Here is a 24164-nt window from a genome sequence, read left to right as displayed (position 1 = left end):
TCTTTCTTTCTCTCAAGCTGGCTGCCCACTAAGGCCAGAATATGGCCTTGGGGCACTCCTAGTTCTCCCCTTACAACCTTGTAACCAGGGGAAGCCACTTTTCCTCTCCCGGCTGATGGCGTTAGAGGTAATATCTTAGCGAGGGACTCTGGCTCAGCCTGAACCACACTTGTACCCCAGGGGCCAGGGTGATGAAGTCTGAGTAGAATTTGGAGGGGGTGGTGCCAGGAAGACCAGGGCAGTCTGAGGCACACATTATGATGTCATATCATTTGCTAGTTGTTGCAGGTGTTAGTTAACTTCAGGGCCTCAATTACCCTTCCGAATGCCTCAAAAGAGGGGATTCTCTCCTATGCTTGTTTTGGTGCCCAGTAAGCAGGCTCTCAATAAATGTTTGCTGACTGGTTGATTAACCATTAGGCAAACAGGCCTGGCCAGGACCGCTAATCCCTCAAAATAAACATTTGTGAAGCTCAGAGTCGATCCCGAATCCTGGGGACCTTTCAGGCTCTTTGTAAATCTAGTATTGTCCGGGAAACTGCATACCTCTGGAGGCTGAACTGCCTTTAAGAATAAAAATGAGCCGGGCGCGGTGGCTCAAGCCTGTAATCCCAGCACTTTGGGAGGCCGAGACGGGCGGATCACAAGGTCAGGAGATCGAGACAATCCTGGCTAACCCGGTGAAATCCCGTCTCTACTAAAAAATACAAAAAAACTAGCTGGGCGAGGTGGCGGGCGCCTGTAGTCCCAGCTACTCGGGAGGCTGAGGCAGGAAAATGGCGTAAACCCGGGAGGCGGAGCTTGCAGTGAGCTGAGATCGCGCCACTGCACTCCAGCCCGGGCGACAGAGCGAGACTCGGTCTCAAAAAAAAAAAAAAAAAAAAAAAGAAGAATAAAAATTACCTCTCCTCTCCTTCCCCTCCCACTCCTCCCAGGACAGAGAAGGCAACTTTTGCAAGGAGGGTACCTTCTAAGGATCTTTGCTCATTTCCCTCCCCACCAGGGATCCCGACCCTAAAGGTTGGGATAGAAAATGCCTACGATGGGGATGGAACAACAGCACTCGCTCAGCAGAGATGATACTAAACGTGCATCTTAGAAGACAGTCGATGGGTTATAGTACATCATTTAACCTGTCCATTTGAGGGTGGTCATTTATGTGCCTTTCAGCTTTGTCATCCCTCGTTTCCCACTTGGACATCCCAGGGTTGCCCGGCGGCCCCTCTGTGTTTCAGAGCCAGCCTCCCTGCCCATCCTTCCTCTGGACTTTTTCTCCTGAGAGCCAGTCTGCAGCTTCCAAAGCAGGGTGGTTATACTCACTCCTCAGTCTGTGGGCATTTATTGATTAACCCACCAGTCATCAAGTACTCAGTGAACATCCGTTGTGTGCATCAGTAATTGTGTTGGGAGCAGAGAGGACCCCTGAGAAGTGTGAAATAGGATCTGCTCTCAAGGAGCTGTGACTATACGGGGAGATCCCTGAAGAGAGACGATCCTGGGCTGGAAGGTCTTGAAGGGTCTCGGGCATTAATATAATGTGGTTATAGACTAAGCAATTGGGTTTGGGTCAGGGCCTGATGGATGGGTAGGATCTGGCTATCTATTAGAAAGTGGGGTGGCGGGGAGATGGGGAGACATTCCAAGAACAGGGAAAGTCAAGGAGGTTTGAAAATACAAGGTGTGTTCTAGACTTGACCTGCTTGGCCAGAGCAGAGGAGTTTTATGAAGAAATGACAGAGATTTACCTCAATATTGGTTAGAACGAACAATTTTGTAATGTATCCTATAGGCAGCAGAGACCAAGTGAACAATTTAAGCAATTTAAGCAGGTAAAAAACTAAAATTAAATAGTTTTTATGATAGTGTTCATATCCCAGTTGCTCAGTGTTGCCTCTGTGATGAACACTGTTTACTTTACACTCAGCAACCATTCCCGACTCCTTTCTAACAGAACTGCAATGTTCCTCAAGATCTACTCCTCCGCCATGCTGCCATGTGCCTTAAGAAAAGCCAGCCCCACCCCATGGTGGCTCATGCCTGTATTCCCAGCACTTTGGGAGGCTGAGGAGGCTGGATCACCTGAGGTCAGGAGTTCCAGCCCAGCTTGGCTAACATGGCAAAACCCCGTCTCTATTAAAAATACAAAAATTAGCCAGGTGTGGTGGCACATGCCTGTAATCCCAGCTACCAGGGAGGCTGAGGCAGGAGAATTGCTGGAACCTGGGAGGCAGAGGCTGCAGTGAGCAGACATCATGCCACTGCACTCCAGCCTGGGTGACAGAGTGAGGCTCCGTCTCAAAAAAAAAAAAAAAAAAAAAAAAAGGAAAGCCAGTCCCACCCCAAGCTCCAAAGTGGGTCTGATTGGTCTATCTTGCCAATGACTGGTGCTAGAATGAGTATGTGACCCACTTCTAGCCCAAGAGAGCTGCTGGGAAGTCCACTAGGGGACTCCTGAAAAAAATGTCCATGTTCCTAAGAGGAACTCAAGAAAGAGATGGTCTTTTCTCCCCCTGCCCCCTTTGACATTAACCAGGCAAGAAGATTTTTATTTTTACTCTGGACATTGTCATATCTGGAGGTGGCCTTTTTGCCACTAGACTGAAGATAAAGTCACCAATTAAGGTAGCCGAGCAGAGAGATGAAAAGAACATGATTCTCTGATTATATTGTTGAGCTACTGAATCAACCACCCTGAAACCTACCCATTCTGTTATGTGATATAATACATTTCTGTATCATTTAAGCTATTTGGAGTCAGGGTTTTCTGTTACTTGCAGTCCAAATCATCCTCATTGCTTTTCTCCTGTCTCTTGAAATCCTAATTCCCCATTAAGTCCATTCTCCAGTGAACTCACTGGGAGCTCTAGTTCCATGGCCCTTCCTGTTTCTCCCGTTCTATTAACTATTTGCTGTCCTTACTGTCTTTCATGTCATTGTAACATCCTATAGCATAGTAGTTCACCTTCACTCCTCTCTTGCCAGCTCCCTCCAAAGCCTCAGTCCTCCCATCCCTCCAGCACATTCTCCCATGAAATCCCCAGTCATGGACCAATCCAACTCTGCCTTTGCTGCTCCCATCCTAAGCTAGGGTAATGAACTGTTGTCCAGGTTTGTCTGGGACTGAGAGACTTCCTGGGATTCCAGCCTTTCACTGCTAAAATGGGGATTGTGCTGGGTAAACTGGGATTATGGGTGACCCTATCTTGTGCTGGTGAGGCTGCTGGGAAAAGCACCCAACAATGTGATCAGTGGCCATTATCAGTGTGTGGCTCTAATATCCACTGGAGTACACCCCTATTTGGCAGTCCTATTGCCCAGTCCTGATCACCCTGGCAACATGAGCCCCCTTCACCTCTGTGGTGGTTTTAAATCTTCACCAGGGGCTGGCTGGAGTGCAGTGATGTTTACAACTAATTGATCACTACCAGTTACCGGTTCCTTTGTTCCTGCTCCGCTCTCACTGCTTTACTTGACTGGTCTTTAAAAACATCTTCACCAGGGCTCTCAAACTGCCTACCCAGTGCCCACCCCACTCCTGTCACAGCTGACTAATAATTTCATGGAGAAAATATAATCTATTGGCCATCAACCCCTTCACCTTCCTGCATTCTCAGAACACATCTTCTCTCCTGTTTCTTGGAAGGCTTTCTCCATTCCAAAGCATCACCAGAAATCCAGACCCCCATCTCTTCCTCTGCATCCATCTCTAGCTACCACCCTTTCCCCATCCCTTCACCAACAAGCTACCTGCAATATAAGCCTCATTTGCGGTCTGTTCCTAACTCTCCCTTCAACTCTGCCCCTATTTCTGCTCTTGCTGGGTTCTCCAAGGACCCATTAATGGACTCAGGCCATGGGCTGATTTCTCACTGTGGTCCTGCTGACCAACCCACCTCCTCGGAGCCTGTTCTCTTCCCTTGCTATCACTCCCCTACTTCCCTTCCCATCTCTGCCTGCTTCTGCTCAGCTTTCTCTTAGGGCTTCTCTCCCTCTGCACTGTAAATATTGGCATTTCCTCCCTCTCTCCTTCTAAACATATCTGGGAAGTTTTTAATCGATAACTATGGTTTCAACTATGATCAAATCTCCCCCCCCCCCCAAGTTACTTTTGTTGTACCATATTATCAAATCTTGACAACTCCTGAATTTGTAGCTCTAGCCAAGACTATTCTTCTATGCTTTGACCTGTATTTGCTGTAAAGACATCAGTATGATTGTTAAGATCCACGGTTTTGGAGTCAGACATATGTAGGTTTGAGTCCTGGCTCTGCCACTTATTAGCTGTGTGCCTTTGGTCAGGTGTCTTAGGTTCTCTGTGCTTCACTTTCCCCACTTATAAACTGGAGATCATCATGTCCTTACCTTATGGAACTGCCAAGAAGATTACATGAGATTATGTACAGTGCGTAGGCAGTGCCTGGCTCATAGTAACAATTAATGCAGGTATGTTCATGGTATTCAGTTGCCTATTACTCATCTTTTTTTTTTTTAAGCTTGTATTTCCTAAACAGCTAGACACTAAACAATTTATATCATTTGAGTCTAAACAACAAAAACTTTTTAAAAGCCATGAAGTAGGTGTCGTATTCTCTCTTCACAGGTGAAGAAACTGAAGCTGACAAAGCATCTGTGTAAGGTCTCACATCCTGGTGGTGGCCAAGCCTGGCTTTGGACAGACTGATGCCAAAGTCCTTCTCTGCCACGACAATGACCCCATCTCAAACCATATTCAAACCAAAATTCATGTTTCACACCTGTTCTTCTGCTTAAAATCTCATTTTGCTGGAAGGATGTTAGCAAAAACCAACCCTGCAGGGGAAGGAAGGGTGTAGACAGGAAGGTGGTGCTAGACTCTGCTTTCTCTACAGTCCTACCCCATTCAAGCCATCACCGAGGCCGTTGCGGTCTTTCCCAAATATTCCCCTCCCCACAGACATCCTCTTCCCTCCAACCACTTGCCCTCTTTTAGTCCCTCCAGATGTTTCTGTTGCGTTATTGCCACAGCCTCCTTTCTGGTCTTTCTGCTGGAGACAGCACCTAGTAGGACATCAAGAAATAATCAAGCACCCCTGCTGACCCTAGCCTTGCTCCTAATCCACCCTTTGTTCTGCTGCTAACATGTAGCTATATGTTCATTTCATTCTCCTAAAGGCCTTCAAGCAGGGGTGTCCAATTTTTGGCTTCCCTGGGCCACACTGGAAGAAAAATTGTCTTGGGCCACACATAAAATACACTAACACGAACGATAGTTGATGAGAAAAAAAATGCAAAACAAAAATCTCGTAATGTTTTATGTTGGGCTGCATTCAAAGCGTCCTGGGCCACAGGCGGCCGGTGGGCGGTAGGTTGGACAAGCTGGCTTTAAAGGCTCCTCATTTCCCATAGGACACAACATAAAGGGGAGTTAAGCAAAAGAGAAGTCCAGTGTGAAAGGTTTTGGGGCCCCTTGAAACAAAGGGAATTCCCAAGGTTTGATCCTCTGCATCTGTGGTCTAAGGTTTAGGCAGGACTCATCCTCCAACAGCAGATGTTGGATTTAAGAACCCAGTAGACATGTCCGGGTCTAGTTTCTTTCAACTGCTTCCCAGCTCTCAGCCGCTTGTCTCCACTTCCCCAGTAGGGGTCAGTAGCGAGCAAAAGGTGTTGCCATAGGATGGTGCTAGTGACCTCGCTTCTGGACTGGGTATCCTCCAGTTCCCTGGGCAGATGTCCGAAGAAAACACTCTGGCCACACAATTGGTCTTTCATTAGCATCTTTTCTGGCAGTCTCAGGGAAAATTTAGGACTGAAATGACTGGAAAAGGAATTCTTTTTCCTCTCTCTTTCTTTGGCGCCTCCTGCTTCTGCTTCTGGGGCCAGGAGACTCCTGGGCTGGGTGGAGAGGGATTGGAACCAAAGTTCTGCGGGGTGGGCCCACTGTCGCCCAGGCTGTCCACTGCCGCCTCAGGCCCTCTGGAGAACTGTCATGGTAATCACTCCTTTGGCCTCTACCTTGGAGAGGCCCGCCCCCAGGGTGACTCACCCTTTTCCGGCCCAGCCTGAGCACCTCGGTAGGAGGCCCAGTGGGGAACCCCACTGGGCTCTGTTGGGTGTGCCCCTTGCGTGGCACGTGCCCTGGAAATTCCTGGGTGGTGCATGTGTAGCCCGAGCTGGACTGAAAGCTTCTCTTAGCCTTGTTTGAATGTTTCCGGGTCCACACACCAGGCTTAGAGTCACAGAGACATGGAATCCTGGAGCAGGAAGAGAGGGCACAAAGAGCTCATCGCTTCCGCAGCCACGTGCTTCCTGGAAAACAGCACAACAAGGGGAAAGGGGTTTTCTCAGTTCATCACAGCAGCGGAGTTGCTCTGGGGCCCCAAACTGTTATGGGGCTGGGGAGCGGTAAGAATGAATGCTAAACAAGGCCGGGCGCGGGTAACCTCAGCACTTTGGGAGGCCAAGGTGGGAGGATCACCTGAGGTCAGGAGTTCCAGACCAGCCTGGCCAACATGGTGAAACCCTACCTCTACTAAAAATACAAAAATTAGCTGGGCGTGGTGGCGGTCACGTGTAGTCCCAGCTACTTGGGAGGCTGAGGCAGGGAGAACTGCTTGACCTGGGAGGCGGAGCTTACAGTGAGCCGAGATCGTGCCACTGCATTCCAGCCCGGATGACAGAGTGAGACTCCATCTCAAAAAAAAAAAAAGGAATGCCAAACAAACAAAGGAAAATCCTAAAGATATTCTCTCATTTGCTATTTACCCCAGGACAGTGGCTGACCTGGTGGGGTCTGACCCAGTCAGACCTGTGGGTTTACACCTACTTGCTACAAATGCTTGGGCTAGTTTAAGATTTATAAACATGTTTCTTATTCCCTTGAATTCTAGAGCTGTAAAGCTAGAGAAATGTCAGAGAGCACCCAAGTCCCTCACTCAAATGAAGAGACCCTAGAGGGCTGGGTGACTTGACCTAGGCACACTGTTCCTATTGTTGGTTAATGATGAGTCACACCTGGAACCCAAATCCCCATCACCTTACACCGATTGTCACATGGGCATCCTCTCCTAACCTTAGGCCAGGTAGAGGTCTGGTGGAGAGGCAGTGTGGCTTGTGACCAAAGGAGCTGGTGCTGGGGAAACATTAATCAAATGAACAGTGTCTCCCTTGGGTTAAGAACCTTATGTAGAAAAAATTTATTGTTTCAGTGGGAAACTACATATCATTTATAGCACACCCCTCAGGGTTATGATATTCTAGCCCCGTTCACTGCAGTCTCTACCTCTCAGGCTCAGTGATCCTCCCACCTCAGCCTCCTGAGTAGCTAGGACTACAGGTGCACACCACCATGCCCAGCGAAGTTTTGTATTTTTTGTAGAGGTAGGGTCTCTGCAAAAGACCCTACCTCTACAAAAAAAAAATTGTGTAGTATAGGGTCTCCCTGTGTTGCCTAGGCTGGTTTTTGAACTCCTGCGCTCAAGTGATCCTCCTGCAGGAGCCTCCCGAAGTGCTGGGATTACAGGCATGAGCCACCACACCTAGCCCATTGTCTTTTATTATTTTTTTGTTTTGTTTTTATTTAAAAGACAGGGTCTTGCTATGTTGTCCAGGCTGGTGTTGAATTCCTGGCCTCAAGTGATCTTCCCAGCTTGGCCTCCCAAAGTGCTGGGATTATATGTGTGAGCCATGTGACTAGCCCCTTGTTCATTGTCTTTAAGCTGTTTTGCACATCCATAAATTGTAGGTAATCCATAGATACATAAATTCTGTTCTGTCTGGTAGAGATTTGACTTTTTCTCACTCCCACTCATTTGGCAGGAAAAAAACCCACTTTGTCTTCATTTGCAATTCATCTCAACATTTCTTTACTCCATATAAATTTGTGTTGTTTTTTTCCTTTGAACCAATTATAACACCTATCTATCTGGTTTCTTCATATTATTTGAGCAACATAAATTCCTTAACATGCGTTCTTTTAAAAACATATTTATGGAAGTCATAATTTTACCTTCTAACAATGTCACACCTGTCTACTAAGCTCAGCCATCCCTCTGTGTGGTGCAGTGAATAATTGTGAGATGGGTTTGTTTCCATATCCACATGAGCTGCTCTTGGCTGAGTTTTTATGGGGAGACAGTGTGTGTAAAGATGGCAGATAGGGTTGGTACAGGGTGACCTGGGTCCCCCAGCCCCATGCCATAGATTGGCGTTCCTCTTGACACAGTATCCAAAAACAGTGTCAGAGAATAAGTCCTACCCACTCTGAGAGCAGGAAGCTGGCTTAGAAGCAGATAAATGGCCAGCCCTCGGAAGCCAGGCTTACCTGGGCGTAGTATAGCCTAGCTAGATGTGTCTTTGGGTCATCTTTCCCAGGTTTGAATTTTCTTCTCTGTCTTTTTTTCCCTCGTGGTAGTTAGACCATTGAATATAACATAAGTATTTGCCTACTGCACTGAAAAGAAAGGGGGGAAGGGAGAAGGAAGTAGGAAGAAATGAGGGACAAACAGGGAAACAGGAAAGCAATGAGAGAGAGAAAACAAGGGTAAGGTAAAGAGAGTTGTCTTAGTCCATTTGTGTTGCTGTAAAGGAATACCTGAGGCTGGGTCATTTATAAAGAAAAGAGGTTTATTTGGCTCACAGTTCTGCAGGCTGTACAAGAAGCATGGTGCTGGCATTTGCTTAACTTCTGGTGATGGCCTCAGGTTGCTACCACTCATGGCCAAAGGCAAAGAGGAGCTGGCATGTGCAGATCACATGGCAAGAAAGAAAATAAGAGAGAGGGGGAGATGCTAGTCCCTCTTTAACAAGCAGCTCTCATGGGAAATAACAGAGCAAGAACTCAGTCATTACTGTGAGGATGACACCAAGCCATTCATAAGGAATACACCCCTGTGACTCAAACACCAGCCATTAGGCCTCCCCTCCAAAGTAGAGGATCACATTTCAACATGAGGTCTGGGGGAGAAACATCCAAACTATAACAAGAATACACTAGAGTAGTTTTTGCACCATTATTTCCTGAGCTACAGAAAATTGTCTAAGGACACAGCATTAAGCAGAGACTGATGAGGCCATGCCCTTGGCACTTCTGATTATGTGACAGAGAAAGCTTCAGTTTGGTGCTGCTCTGTCTTCAACACCTCTCTTAACTTTTCCTTTCTCCACTCTTAACCAAGGATGAGTAGGCCTCGGGCTCAGAGCCTGCAGTCAGCAACAGTATCCAGTTAGAATTTAATACCACTGCTCTGTTTTCATTGTGTTTAGTTTACTGTTTTATAATTTCCTCCTATTAATAGCAAGAGATATTGGTTTTCTACTGATAAAAAGTTTCTTTTTAAAATAATCTTGCTTAGCTTTTTAAAGGAGAGCCAAGAGGGGAAAAAAAATCACTGGATGTAAAAAAATTAAGTAAATTTTAGGATATGCAAAAACCGTGGCAGTGGCACAGTAATGATTAGAATTAAGGATTGAAGTCGAGAAGAAAAAGAAAAAAAAGGCAAAGAAGAAAGGAGAAAGACAGCAATAAGAATGAGAGAAGAGAAACTGCTAGAACCGTGCTGGGGTGGGGGATACTAGAAGGGCAGGGTTGACCATAAAGTGAAGAAGAGGACGTCTGAGAGGGACGAAAGAGGGTCTGGCTTTTGCCTTTGGGGTCTGAAGCGGAGAGTGGATGATTTGAGGGTGGTATTGGTTATGCGTCAACTGTATATTGGCTGTTTAGGAGACTCTGGGGAGTTGTTCAGAAAACTAGAAGTGGTTTAGGATGACTCTGACCTCTCAGGAAGGAAAAGGGGGCTCTACCATGGGTGGCTCTGTGACAATTTCTACAGCCTCTCTGCCATTAAACAGCAACTTGAGTAGATATCATTCCGTTTTTTCTTCTTTCTTCGTCGGTATTCATTAGTTATTTTAAAATGTCTAATTGCAAGAACTCGTTCTGAGCAGCTCAAATTTTCGTGCCGAGGCATGAATTAGTGTCCAGTAACTCAGAGCCTGTCTGCTTCTCTACTTAATTTAGAGATATGCTGGTTGGCATAAGGCTTATGGTGCCAAAAAATCTTTCATTTCTGAAGCTTTCTAGTCAGTTCCATGAAAAATACCACTGTAAATACTCATTCCAACAGCTCCCTAGACCATAGTCACAAAGCTTTTACACTGCATTTACCCAGAGCTTCCCAGCCAAGATCATCTCAGTGATACTTCTCCAGGGTCATTGGAAATGTTCGTGTCCTCCCACCACCTACCTGCCTTGCTGTGTACCACCTTCCTTGCACCCCTGGGTGAATAGGCCACGTGTCCAGATGCCAGGTTGAAGCTGTGGGCCTGATTTCCTACAGTCAAATTCCTGCAGTGGTAAACCTTTGGCTCCCCACCTTACCGCACAGTGATTCCCTGGCCAGGAGAGGTATTGGAGGCCGAATCCTCCAACTTTCGGTGTGGTCTGCAGGGTAGATTTTCTCAGTTGAATTGTATAGGGGAGTAGGGAGGGAGGTCTTGGAAGGACATAGGGTTCTTTCCCCCACCTCACAAATTGCCCTATAATCCCCGAGTTTACTCAGTCTACAGAAGCAAGCCAGTCTTGTTTTCAGAGGCCAGGCATAGACCAGTCACTAGCCAGCCCCTACAAGATAGATTGTGAGGCTCCCACTGTTTCTCAACCCTGGTTATATGCTATTAATAAAACTAACTGGGGATCTTTAGAAATCATGATGCCTGAGCCCCATCCCAGACCATTTAAATCCAGAGTCTCTGAAGGTAAGCCTGACCATTGGTACTTTTAAACTGAGATATAACTTAGATGCAGCAGAATACACAAATCTTAAGCATACAGCCTGATAAGTTTTTGCATATGTATCTATCTAGGTAATTACCACCTAGATCAAGATGTGGATCACTTCCAGCCTCTCTAAGGGCTCCTTTCTGGCTTTCTGCAGTATATGTATTGCATGTGTGCATGCAATAAATATATGTGTGCATATATTAATGTATCTATATATAAAATACATATGTTACATGTATATAACTATGTTCATGTATGAGGGTAGTCATTTTAGGGGGATGGTGTCGAGGAGGAAAAATGTGTTTTTACTTTACCTGGCTTAGGTTCTCTGAGACCCTGTAAAGTTGACTAACAAAAGACATATTAAAAAGAAAAATAAACAGAAGTTTATTAGCATGTGCATCCTGCTTACACAATGGAGTGCTCAGAGATGAGTCACTCAAAGGGGCGGGAGAACCTGGGTTTATATAGCATCTTAACAAAAGAACAATAAATTTTTAGAGAAGTGACAAGACAAAGGAAAATAACTTTGAATTTCTAGGGCTGTGGGAAGGCAAATATGTGGAGGATCCAATGGAAGATAAGGGCTAGTGAGAAAGGTTTGCTGTGCAGATTCCTCCAGTGCCTTCTCTGGGATGATGAGCATCTAAAATGGTCTCTATTGATTAACTTCTGTCTTTTCAGGTAGACAGCAGAGGAGGAAACACCTTCACAAATTATATCCAGCTTTTAGGCAAATAGGGGGAAGGCAGAGGGCTTTTCTTGTACCTACTTCTTCTCATTTGCCTTCAGCTCAAAATAATCCTTATGCCAAAGTGGCATATTTTGGGGTGGCACATTCTGATTCCCTTCAGCAGTAACATCAGGGCCCACTAGATCAAGAGCAGGACAGCCAACACCTCTTCTTTAGACTTTCCCAGTCTTCCCAACTGCAGGAAACCTCTATCAAGCACTCTGGATCCGTCTCTTGGGTCCCCTGACTAGGCTTGATTGGGAGGGAGATGCCCAGGACTCCAGGACAACTCTCACCCTAGTATTTACACTGCTGGCATTTAGAACGACTTGCTGGAAGATGAGTGAGTGATGGGTTCGGAAAGGTAGAACTCTTTTTTTAAAAAAAATTGTGAATTTAACAAGTCCTACTCAGAAGGTCCAGAACCTTTCTCTAAAAAGGAGATGTTCTTCTCACTTTCCTTTTAAATTAGAGGCCTCAGTTGTACCCAACACAAGAAAAGTCCTATATTACCTCCCTGATATTGTGTGTGTGTGCGCACGCACATGTGTGGTTAAAATATACATAACACAAAATTTACCATTGTAATCTTTTTAAGTGTAAAATTCAGTTTTCTTTAAGTATATTCACACTGTTGTACAACCATCACCACCATCCATCCACAGATCATCTTCATCATCCCAAACTTAAACTATGTACCCCTTAAACGATAACTTTCCATTCCCCCTACCCTACCCCTGGCAACAACCATTCTACCGGAGTCTCTATGAATTTGACTATTCTAGGCATCTCACATAAGTGGAATCATGTAGCATTTGTCCTTGTGTCAGGCTTATTTCACTTAGCGTAATGTCTTCAAGATTCCTCCATGTTGTAGCATGTGTCACAATCTCCTTCCTCATGAAGGCTGAATAATGTTCCATTACATGTATGTATCACATTTTGTTCATCTGTTCATCCCTTGATGGACATTTAGGTTATTTCCACCTTTTGGTGTTGTGAATAATGCTGCTGTGAACACCGGTGTGCAAAGAGCTGCTCAGGTGCTGCAGCATTAATATTTTTCCAGTGCTCCCCTGCTTATTTTAACATGCAGCAGAGACTGACAACCTGAAATAACTGAGGGAATCAGAAGCCAGTTTAAAGAATTTATTCATGTGAAAGCCTGAGAATAGCCATTTGGATAACATAGACTCCAGAGAAATGGGGTCAGTGCACCTAAGTTAAAAGTTCAAATCTTGCTTATATAGGAAGGAAACAAAGAAATTTAACAGGATTACAACATTTTCTATACAAGAATGGTTCATGAGTTATGACAATTTAATTTGTTAGTTTGTTTTTTTTCCTTCCCTTAGGGCTTGTTTTCATTTCCTTTCCAATTTAAAATAGTATATTTAACAATCCATTTTAGATAATGTGATCACCATGAAGTCTCTGTGTGAGAGAGGTAAGAAGAAAGTTTATCTGTAATGAAGACAAACAGTAAGAGGGAGAGGGTCTTCCCTGGTGCCCTTTAGTCGTTCATAACATTTTACAAAATAATATAGGTAAGGACGAAGGCTAATCTGTGATTAGAGAAACATAGGTTACAGCTGCCTAGGTTACAGTCACCTATCACATGTCTCAGGCCCCATAATCATATTCCTTTAGGCTTAAAATAAAGTTTCAACAGCTCAGATTTTGAATTGATTGTTTTCACAAGGTGCTCTGTTCTGGGGGTTCATGCCCTGTCACTGTTCTCAAAGCCAGGCTTCTTCCAGGGTAGCTGGGGAAGACTCAAAGCGGCAGAACCAGGCAATCTCTCAGCGTTTCTGACTGATCCCAGGCCATGGTCCAGCAGTGCCTCCCTGGAGGTGAACTCCTGTCGTCCTTTCTTATCAGCCACTTCAGCATCCCTGAGCCCTAGAAGATCCTGTGCTTCTTTGTAAATTGGCCCCCTCTTTGCTTGAAACCAACTCTGCATATCAAGGATGGTAGACAGGCCTTTGCCTTCTAAAAAAGATGTTGCTGCACCCTTTTCCCAGGGCAGGGAGCACCTTTTAACCTTCATATTTACATGACTAGAAGGGGCTACTGCAGGTATTGTCATAGAACAAAGAAAATCTTACCAGGTGAGGTGGTAGCATGCCTGTAGTCCCAGCTACGGGGGAGGCTGAGGTGGGAGGAACCCTTGAGCCCAAAAGTTCAGTTCATGCTGGGCAATACAGTAAGACCTCATTTCTAAAAAAAAAAAAAAAAAAAAAAAAAAAAAGGATATGCTCCAAGATGACTTCCTGCTTCAACCAAGTCCTGGGAGCTGCTGGCAGCCCTTAACTTGATGCTTTTTAGCTAAAAAATATCAGTTTTGCACCCCGCTACATTCATGGGTCTACCCTGTGACAGGCTGGTATCTGAACCTGAACTGTGCATAGAGTGGCATTGGCAGAGGCTGCTTGGGTGCAAGGGTCACTGTGCCATGTGGGCCGGGGAGAGGTTCATTTCACCCCTCAAAGGGGTACACAACATGGCTCGCTGAGTAGTGAGGGTCCCAGAGATGATGGCTGCACAGTTGTCATCTCTAAGGCTGGCAGCCCAGGATCACTGAGTTGATGCCCTGGACTGGGACCTTGGCTTCCTCACAAACTGGCAGAAGTGGACATGCCAATGCTTGCCTTGGCTTCCATGGTCAAGTCATCTGTGAGCTCATAGGGCACCACTGAGGTCTCCTAAAATGAAAGTGGGGGGTCAAAGTTCAGGGTTATGCAAGCAGGAGCCTAGGCCAAGGAAATTTGAAGTTTTACTGCTAATGGGACCTCTTGGCAGAAGAAGCCTTGGAATATTCTGATTCCTGGATAATCCTCAAATGCTAATCAATGAATAATGAAACTGATTCTTAGAGAAGTAGTTTCCAATCTGTCCATTTCCCAGAGCTATAGCCAGTTTAATGTGAATTTCATCCTCCCAAGCTCCCCCTCCCCTGGGGGTGTGATATGGAGTAAAGTGGTCAAGATTCTGAGAGCAAGCCTGGCTTCTAGAGATAGGTGTACCCAAATGGGAATTGTAACCCCTAGAACAAGTAGCTAGAATTAGCAAGGCTTTCCAGCCTTCTGGTTTTCACAGAAGTTCTTGTCTTGAGGACTGAATGGATTGATAGCGAGAGCCTAGTAAATTAGGTTTGCCTGTTGGTGGCCAAGCATTTCTGTGACTACTACCTTCTCCAGACCTCCTCAAGATCAAAGTCTTCCCTAGTGTAGGGATGTGTTGGTCTGTTCTCATGTTGCTGTAAAGGAATGTCTGAGACTGGGTTATGTGTAAAGAAAAGAGGTTTAATTGGCTCACAGTTCTGCAGGCTGTACAAGAAGCATGACACCAACATCTGCTCAGCTTCTGGTGCGGGACTCAGTCACGGTGGAAAGTGAAGGGGGAGCCAGCACGTTACATGGTAAGAGCAGGAGCAAGGCCAGGGCCGGGGAGCAGGGAGGTGCCATCCTCTCAAACAACCAGATCTCATGTGAACTCAGAGTGAGAACTCACTCATTATCCTGAGGACAGCACCAAGCCTTCATGAGGGGTCTACCTCCATGACCCAAACACCTCCAAACACTGGGGATCACATTCAACATGAGATTTGGAGGGGACAAAACCTCCAAACCATATCCAAGGGTGAAGAGAAAACCTCCCCTTTGCCCTCTAAAGGCTTGCTGAAAATCACCTGAACAAAGGCAGATTAATAGGAGAACAGGTATACAAATTTTTATTTTTAGGTGTACAGTTTGAGGGAATTGAAGGAGAATAATTACTCAATAACCCAACAAGGTACAGATGCTTATACACCCTTCTTCACAGGAGAAGGGAGATGGGGAAAATGTGACAATTCAAGGAATAGTGAATAATTTTTAGGGGAAAATAAATGGACTTGGAGAGCATACAATGACCTGGGACAAAGTCTGTTGAGCCTGCAGAGCAGATAGTGGTTTGCAACAAAAGTCTGTCTAGGTGTGTTGACAGACGTCAGTCTTTCTTCCTGCAATATGAGTTCAGTTAATGAAAACTCGGGAAAGGGACCACAGGTCACTGTTGTCTTCTTTGGTGAGTCTGAACTTTAGGCAGATAAGGGATCTTTGGAGAACAACTTATCCCCCGCTTTGGAAGAGACAGAGGATTGAGAAACAGGACTAGGCAGGGGGGTGGTGGGGAGGTCAGAGAGACCTTGCAGGCACGGTGGCTCACGCCTGTAATCCCAGAACTTTGGGAGGCCGAGGTGGGCCGATCACCTGAGGTCAGGAGTTCGAGACCAGTCTGACCAACAGGTAGAAACTCTGTCTCTACTGAAAATACAAAATTAGCTGGGCGTGGTGGCTCATGCCTGTAATCCCAACTACTCGGGAGGTTGAGGCAGGAGAATTGCTTGAACCCGGGAGGCGGATATAGCGGTGAGCCGAGATCGCATCATTGCACTCCAGCCTGGGTAACAAGAGTGAAACTCCATCTCAGAAAAAAAAAAAAAAAAAAAAGAGACCTTGAGCCTGCTTCTTCAGTCCAGCATGTCAAAGCACCATATTTTAGGATATCAATTTCTGAGCCCTAACACATGTAATAGTGGCCATTCAGCTAGACAACTAGGAGTGGCTGCCTTCTCTTCATCAGAGCAGAAGAAGAAGGTAGGAGTAGGGACCCAGGCCAAGAATAGGGTGTTAGGGACTCCCATGCCTGCTTCCCCATGCTAGGCTCCAGCCCCCAACAAGCTTTAGTGCAAGTCACACTCCTATGCCCTGAAGGATACAGAAAGGCCACCGGAAGTTTGCCATCTGGTAGAGGAGAGAGTCAGGCTTATAGGGTAAGGAATCAGTGCCCCAAATAAAGCACGAGCAGGGAATGCATAGTTCTGTTCCCAGAGGAAATAATCCTGAAGTTTTGTGTAATGTGGTTCTGTTAAGGTTGCCCCATTATTTTCATACAACTTTGGTATTATTTTAAGTAATAGCAGAAACTAACATACTAAGACTTTATTAGGGTCAGATGTGTGCTAAGAACTTTGTAATCTAATTTGAATTTGTTAGAGACAGGGTCTGACTCTGTCACCCAGACTGGAGTGCAGAGGTCTGATCATAGCTCACTGTAGCCTTGACCTCCTGGCTCAAGCCATCTTGTCGCTTCAGCCTCCTGTGTAGCTAAGGCTACAGGGCATGTGCCATTGTGTACCAAATTAAAAAAAATTTTTTTTTTGTAGAGACAGGCTCTTACTATGTTGCCCGGGCTGGTCTTGAACTCCTAATCTCAAGAGATCCTCTTGCCTTGGCCTCCCAATGCACTGGGATTATAGGCATGAACCACACGCCTGGCCCTTGTGCTATGCACTTTAAATTCATGGTGCTGTTTAGTTGCCATGACAACACTAGGAGGAAAGTACTCTTATTATTATTATCTCCATTTTACAGATAAGGAAACCAACCCTCAAATAAGTTAAATGCCAGTCCTAAAATGGTCCACCTGGTAAGAGGTGGAGCCAGAATTTTAGTCCACTTTGGTCCAATTTGAAGTTTGAGTTGTCAATGTGATGCTATGCTGGAAATTTGGAAATACCTACAGGCACATTGAAGGCAGCTCTGAAGAAGTGGGTCCTGATTTTGGCGTCAGTACTATCCAGCTCGATGGCCTTACACCAGTCCCTGTCAAGGGTTCGGTTTCCTCCTCGCTTGTTTTAACGGTTGGGCCAAATGACTACAAATGTGCCTTTCATTTCTAAAAATGCTCTCAAATCTAGGATTTTCACGTTCCTAAAAATGAAACCAACTTATGCTCACTCTTGTTAATGTCTAAATCCGGAAGAACATTTATGAGGCAAATAAGGTACAGTCGTACCCACTCACTCTCTGGCTTCCGGGGAGACTGCTGTGAAGGATGAAGTGTGGTGGCAGGGGTGGGAGAGGGGTACGGGGGTGGGAGACCCACAGTCGTGTTGACAGGAACTCACTGAACATACTCTAGTATTTGTACAGTGTGTATCAGGGTAGACTGCTATGTCAAACAGCCCCAATGTTTTCATGGCTTAACCCAAGGAAAGCTTATTTCTCACTTAGGAACAGCCCAACCTAAGTGTCCTAGTTGGCTCTCTCCAAGGGGCTCTTTTCCAGGGGGCTTCTCGGAAACCCCGGCTCCTCCTTTTTCATTTTTCTGCCTGTCTGCTGGGCCCTTAGAGTACTTAGTTTTCTGTTGGAGAGAAGCTTTAGTGTGCAGGAAAGTAGCATATTTGACTTCTGTTCCATTGCATCAGCTAGAATTAGTCACATGGTTCCACCTAACTTCCCGCAACAAACTGAGACATAGGGCACTTACTCTATCAGTCATGAAGACTCTCCGCAGATGTCCTGTCTGGTTGTTGATGACCCATTTTCCCACCATGACTGTTCATGTGACAAACCTGAGTGTCCCTTGGGAGGAATAAAATGACCCCCCCCCCTTTCCTTCCTGGATTCTCTAAAAGAAAGTAATGGAACTTTCTTTAAAGAGTGCAAGGACTTTCTTCAGTGTCTTGTCCTGGGATCAAAGGTAACAATAATATTAATAGTAGCTAGCATTTACTGAGCATATGTTATACATCAAGCACCTACATGCATTATCTTAGAGTAAAGGCAAATCTCAAGGTCTGGATGAGATGTGTAGAATTGAGCAATGATGCAATTGTATTTACTTTTTCTATAAATAACTTTAATTTCTATTTTGAATGTCCATTCTGCTAGGTGGCAGCATCCTTATTTCATTGATTTGGGTCCCTGCCCTATCCCAAGTTTTGTCTAAGTTCCCAGGTGATGGGCGGTAGCTAGGACTTGCTGTTTTGTGTGCTCATCTACCCACAGTGGCACCTGCTGTGATGTTGCAGTGTGAGGGCTGACATTCTTGCAGGCTTCTGCCTAATGGTCCTCCTTTACTCCATATCTAAAACCCATCGCTCTCTTTGCTACCTCAAAACCACTTCGTAGTTCACAGGGAGCAAGCCACTGTTTCTAGCACCTGGTTCTGACTTAAAGCCTCTCTGTCTGAGCACATTTTGAAAACAATTCCTCTGCCATCACTGCAGATCAGGGACTCCAGATCAGTTCCCTGGGCAAGAGGCAGGCTGCAGGCCCCTCTTTCAGGGACCCTGCCAACTTTCTGCCTCCCTTTGCTTCTTTCCTCCCTTCCATAGTCCTGATAATCCCATATCCCTGGAGACAGGGCAATCTCATTCTTGTTTTTCCAATATTTAGGGCACAAACTTGACACCTTCAATTATTTCAGACTTAGACTTTTTTTTTTTTTTTTTTTTTTTCCTGAGACAGAGTCTTGCTCTGTCATCCGGGCTGGAATGCAGTGGCGCAATCTCGGCTCACTGCAAACTCCGCCTCCTGGGTTCAAGCCATCCTCTTGCCTCAGCCTCCCAAGTAGCTGGGACTATAGGTACCTGCCACCAAGCCCAGTTAAATTTTGTATTTTTAGTAGAGATGGGGTTTCACCTTGTTGGCCAGGCTGATCTCAGACTCCTGACCTCAGGTGATCTGCCAACCTTGGCCTCCCAAAGTGCTGGGATTACAGGCGTGAGCCACCACGCCAGGCCCAGACATAAACTTTGCAGTTCAAAAGGCTTCCTTCTGACAGCTCCTAAACTGTTGTGCTGCTTTTCTGTCATGTCATTTGTCCCCTAAGGCAATGAATGCTGCAAGGCAGTAAAAGACTACAGACGAAATGGGAGAAGGCCAAGAGATATAGGACATAAATACAGAGTGTTTAAAAAAAAAAAACTTTAAAAATTTCCCAGAATATTTTCCCTGTCACAATCTCACCCAATTCTCGGTGACCACCCTACAATAGAGGTGCGATTAATATTTCTGTTTTTTAAGAGGTTCTCACTGGCCAGGCACTGTGGCTCATGCCTGTAATCCCAGCACTTTGGGAGGCTAAGGCTCAGGATTACCTGAGGTCAGGAGTTCGAGACCAGCCTGGCCAACATGGTGAAACCCCATCTCTACTAAAAATACAAAAATTAGCTGGGCGTGGTGGCACAAGCCTGCAATCCCAGCTATTCAGGAGGCTGAGGTAGGAGAATTGCTTGAGCCCAGGAGGCGAAGGTTGCAGTGAGCTGAGATCATGCCACTACACTCCAGCCTGGCAGACAAAGTGAGACTCTGTCACACACATACACACACAAAAAGAGGGTCTCACTATGTTGCCCAGGCTGAAGTGCAGTGTTTTTCCACAGGCACCATCCCACTACTAATCAGCCCTGGAGCTTTGACCTGCTCCATTTCTGATCTAGGTTGGTTCACCTCTCCTTAGGCAACCTGGTGGTTCCCTGCCCCGGGAGATCACTATATTGATGTTAAACTTAGTGCAAATACCTGATGGTCGCAGCTCCCTGCAGCCCAGAACACCTGGGCTCAAGTATCTTCCCACCTCAGCCTCCACAGTAGGTGGGACTACAGGTGTGTGCCACCACACCCAGCTACTATATCTGTTTGACAAAAGAAGATACTAAGCTACATTCTTAAGATACTTTGCAAGGACACTTCTCCATGTATTATGTGTGGAAAAAGTTAAGGTTATTTTGAATTGGCAAAACATTAGAATTGGGGTACTTAAAAGGTATTCACTGTTTTTTTCTTTTAAGGGTGAACATAAACTCACCGATACAAAATCTTGCTTAATAACAAGTCTTAGACTTCTTTAACAAATTCCTAAGGCACACTTGAAATTTGTAAGTAAGCCTATTATTTGGAAATGGATAAAACAACAGGTTTGTGAACTATCCTCTTAATTAAGTTAAACTCCCTCTTGCAATCTCTTCTAATGATTAGCTTGTTAGAAAAATCCTTTTGTTTACCAAGAGTGTGAATGTAAAGTTTGCTTAATTATTCAGTAATATTGATTGAGGCGATTTTGAGGTCCCTGTCTAAAGAATAATCAGTTTTTAACTCTCCAGTTTGCAGCGTTTCCTCCCCTCAACTTTTGAATCTTTCCCTAAATTTAAGTTTCTTTCTTTCTTTTTTTTTTTGAGACGGAGTCTCTCTCTGTTGCCCAGGCTGGAATGCAGTGGTGCAATCCCAGCTCTGTGCAACCTCCACCTCCTGAGTTCAAGCAATCCTTGTGCCTCAGCCTCCAGAGTAGCCGAGACTACAAGCACGTGCCACCACGCCCAGCTAATTTTTGTATTTTTAGTAGAGACAGGGTTTTGCCATGTTGGCCAGGCTGGTCTCAAACCCCTGACCTCAAGGGATCCGCCCACCTTCACCTCCCAAAGTGCTAGGATTACAGGTGTGAGCCATTATGCCTGGCCTGAAGTTTATTGAATGAATACTTGCTGGGCACTGACTGGGTGCCAGGGCCTGTGTGGGCACTGGGGAAGCAGGAGGCTTTATGCCCTAAGGTGGGGCCTGGGAGCCTCCCAAAGGAGAGAAGGTATTGAGGCCATGAAAGAGGTACTTAGAATGAGAAGTTTAAGGCAGGGCCTGCCTCAGACCAGGTGCCAATTAAATGTTTGAGGTATGAATCAAAGCTGTATTGGGGAACAAAGAAAACCTTTTTCCTCTACCCTCTTAGGTTCAGTGACTGGGACCCTGAAAAATAAGCTGACAGGTGAACAAGAGGAAAATATTCATTTGATATGCCTAGAGAAGACCGCTCAGAAATGAAATGAAAACTCTAGAAAGATGGTCAGACCACAAGCCTTATCTACCATCCAAACAAAGGGCAATATATTTGTGGAGAAGTGGCAAGACAAAGGAAAAGGGTTTTGAGCTTCCAGGGGTGGTTAATTATGGGAAGGTGAATATATGGGGAAGCCAATGACCGATAAGGGTTTTTAGTAAAGTTTGTGTGTGCAGGCTCATCTCAGTGCTGACTTGCCATCTTCTTCATGGCCATAAAACTCCCCTGAGAGGACAGATGGAAACTCTCATTTCTCAGAAGTTTCTGCTTTTAGATAAAGAAAGCTTCAAGAAGTCTTTGTGCACCTGTTGATTCTCAATGGCATTAAACTTAAAATAACCCATACACCAAAGTGGCATATTCTGGGGCAGTATATTCTGCCCCCTTCAGCTGCAGGAGATGCTAAAAAAAAAAAAAAAGGAAATACCTTCTATACCTTCTCTAGTCCCTCTTGGGAGAATAACTCAACTTTCCATAGAATGCTCCTTCACTGACCTGCCTTGACAGAATCTCAGTGCCCCAGGGCGAGTGGGCTTTTCTTATATCTAGTAAAGCCCATTCTTACCTTAGTCTCATAGAGCCGGATGGCATAGCAGAAAGATTTGGAGCAGCATGGGACCCACTATCAGGGCTAACTGCAACACAAGCAGGCACATGAGCCTTTGGAGAGAGTGGGTTACCACAGGGGCGGTACCCAGGGATAGGGTGATGGGGAACATGGCTGGGGCTCTCATTTTTAAAAGAAACCTGGTAAAAAGTTATTCTTGAAGCTCACAGAATGTTGCTTGGGATTCCAGATAGCACTTGTCACAGAGCTTCCAGAGAACTCCTAACCTAGATATCTAGGGGATAGGCTTAAGTATCCCCTAGATGATAGGATAGGGCCCATCATCTTATGGTAGAAGCAGGGATGCCTGGCACCTCAGAGGTCTTGCAGGCATTTCCAGATCCTCACCTTTTGTTGAAAAAGACAACGGCTTCCAGTGGGTAGTGGGAAGATTCAGACCTTCTCAACGGACTTGGTGCAGCCTGCACTGGCCTCTTTATTAAGAGGTATCTAAGTGTTGTTGATAATGCCACTTAACTTCCTTTGCAAACACTGGAATCAATAATGGTGATTTTTCAGTGGTTAGGCAGGTTCATAATGAAGTCTGGAGGTGGCTCTAAAGAAAGGAGTCAGGCCAACCTGGATTCAAATCCTGGCTTCACCACTTTCTAGATGTAGTAGGCTAAAGAAGGCAGCAAACTCTTTTCTATGCTGTCTCCCATTAAGAGATGAAGTCTGAAAAAAAAAAAATCACTTGAACCCAGGAGGCGGAGGTTGCGGTGAGCCGAGGTCGCGCCATTGCACTCCAGCCTGGGCAACAGGAGTGAAATTCCATCTCCAAAAAAGAAAACAAAAAAAGGTGAAGTCTCTTCACCCCTCCTTTTAATCTGGGTTAGGCCTGTGGTTCACTTTGACCAATAGGGTACAGTAGAAGTGACGCTAGGGCAGAAGAAGACTTGTAGCTTCTGGCTGGCTCTCTTAGGATGCTTGTTCTTGGGACAACCCTCTGGGACAGAACACACCCTTCCCGTGGGGAGGCTATGTGTAGGCAGGTGCTCTAGATGACAGCCCAGGTGACAGCCCCAGGTCAGCACTTGTTCAATAAAGTTTTGCTCTACTGTGCTTGGACATCCAGCTCAGTAGAGTCTTCAGAAGACTATAGCCACAGCTGACATCTAACCGCAACTGCATGAGAGACCCCACGTGAGAATCACCCAGTGAAGCTCTGTCAACCCTAGGATCACAAGCAACCACAGTAAAGTGTTGTTTTCAGCCACTCTGTGTTGGGATATGTATAGCGTAGAACCTCAGGTGAAATATGGAACCACTTTGAGGTTTTGTTTTCTTCTGCGAGATGGGCAAAATAACCGTATCTACTTAAAGACTTATCATGATATGAATGCAACAATGATGGAAATTCCTAGCATAGTGCCTGGCACACAGTAGGCCTTCAGTATATGCCAGGTTCCTTCCAGCTCCGTCTCTAGGGTGCTCTGTGTTCCAGATGTGTGTGAATCTTGGTTGTTGCTCTGAACTCACTGGGCAAAAATTCAACATCCTCAAAGGGAATGCCTAGAATCAATTTTGAAAATGGGATGGGAGACCATTTGAGTTTTCTTTCTGGGGCAATCTGTTATCCCTTAGGAAAAATATCAAGAAAATTTTATTTTTTTCTTTCTCCTCAATTTAAAGGGTGGAATAATTAAGTCTTTACCTTTTTTAAAAGACAAGAAATGTACTCACTGACACCGAAAAGTACCAGCATGAAATGAAACAACTTCCCTTCTGTCTCCCAGCCAGCAGGTTCTCTTCAACACCCCAGCCCCGGAGAGCTGCAGATTGGACAATGGGCAGACTTTGTTGAACAGATGAACAACCGTGGCTTAATCTGTTTTGGAAAAAAAAAAAAAAAAGACCTGAAGCAATTGATAAACAAGAGACTGAGGTCAGTGTGAAGGAAGAGTAAATGAGGCCAGATTGGAGAACGCTGAAACGTAAGCCTCTTTCATCCCCTGTCCTGAATTGGGTGTGTGAGTAATAGTCAGGACTAATCCTGCTGAGAGAGGGATTGAGAATCTCCTGGATTGCCTGATGCTGGAGTTATGCTTTTTTTAATTCAATTTTATTTTATTTTATTTTTGGAAAATTGTAATGGAGTATAATATGGAAAAGCACACAAGTCATAATACAGTTGCATACGTTTCATGAACTGAACACATCATATGATCAGCACCCAGGCCAAGAAACAGAATATTGGCCGTACCCCAAAAGCCCCCGGCATTCCAAATCCCTCACAAGGAGAATCTTAACTTGTAACCCAGTCCTTATTATTATTTTTAGCTCTCACATATAGAACACATACAAAATACATTCATGTGTTTTCTTCTAGAGGCATTCTATGCATCTACTAGAATATGCATATGCTATTATATTGTACAGATGTAGTAAAATGTTTTTTTGTTTTTTGA

The 24164-nt window shown here is 45.3% G+C and overlaps 1 long non-coding RNA gene across 1 annotated transcript in view; it reads left to right on the top strand.

Moving 5' to 3' along the window:
* Positions 1–24164, top strand: part of LOC111550596 — a 100968-nt gene that overhangs the window by 27246 nt on the left and 49558 nt on the right. Inside the window, exon 2 of the long non-coding RNA XR_002734110.2 lies at positions 23493–23690. This is a non-coding gene — a long non-coding RNA (uncharacterized LOC111550596). The remainder of the gene's footprint in view (positions 1–23492; positions 23691–24164) is intronic.

This window comes from Piliocolobus tephrosceles, chromosome 15, assembly GCF_002776525.5.
Source record: "Piliocolobus tephrosceles isolate RC106 chromosome 15, ASM277652v3, whole genome shotgun sequence".
Lineage (NCBI taxonomy): Eukaryota > Metazoa > Chordata > Mammalia > Primates > Cercopithecidae > Piliocolobus > Piliocolobus tephrosceles.
Note: the sequence above shows the minus strand (reverse complement) of the source record. Positions and strands in the feature narration are given on the sequence as shown.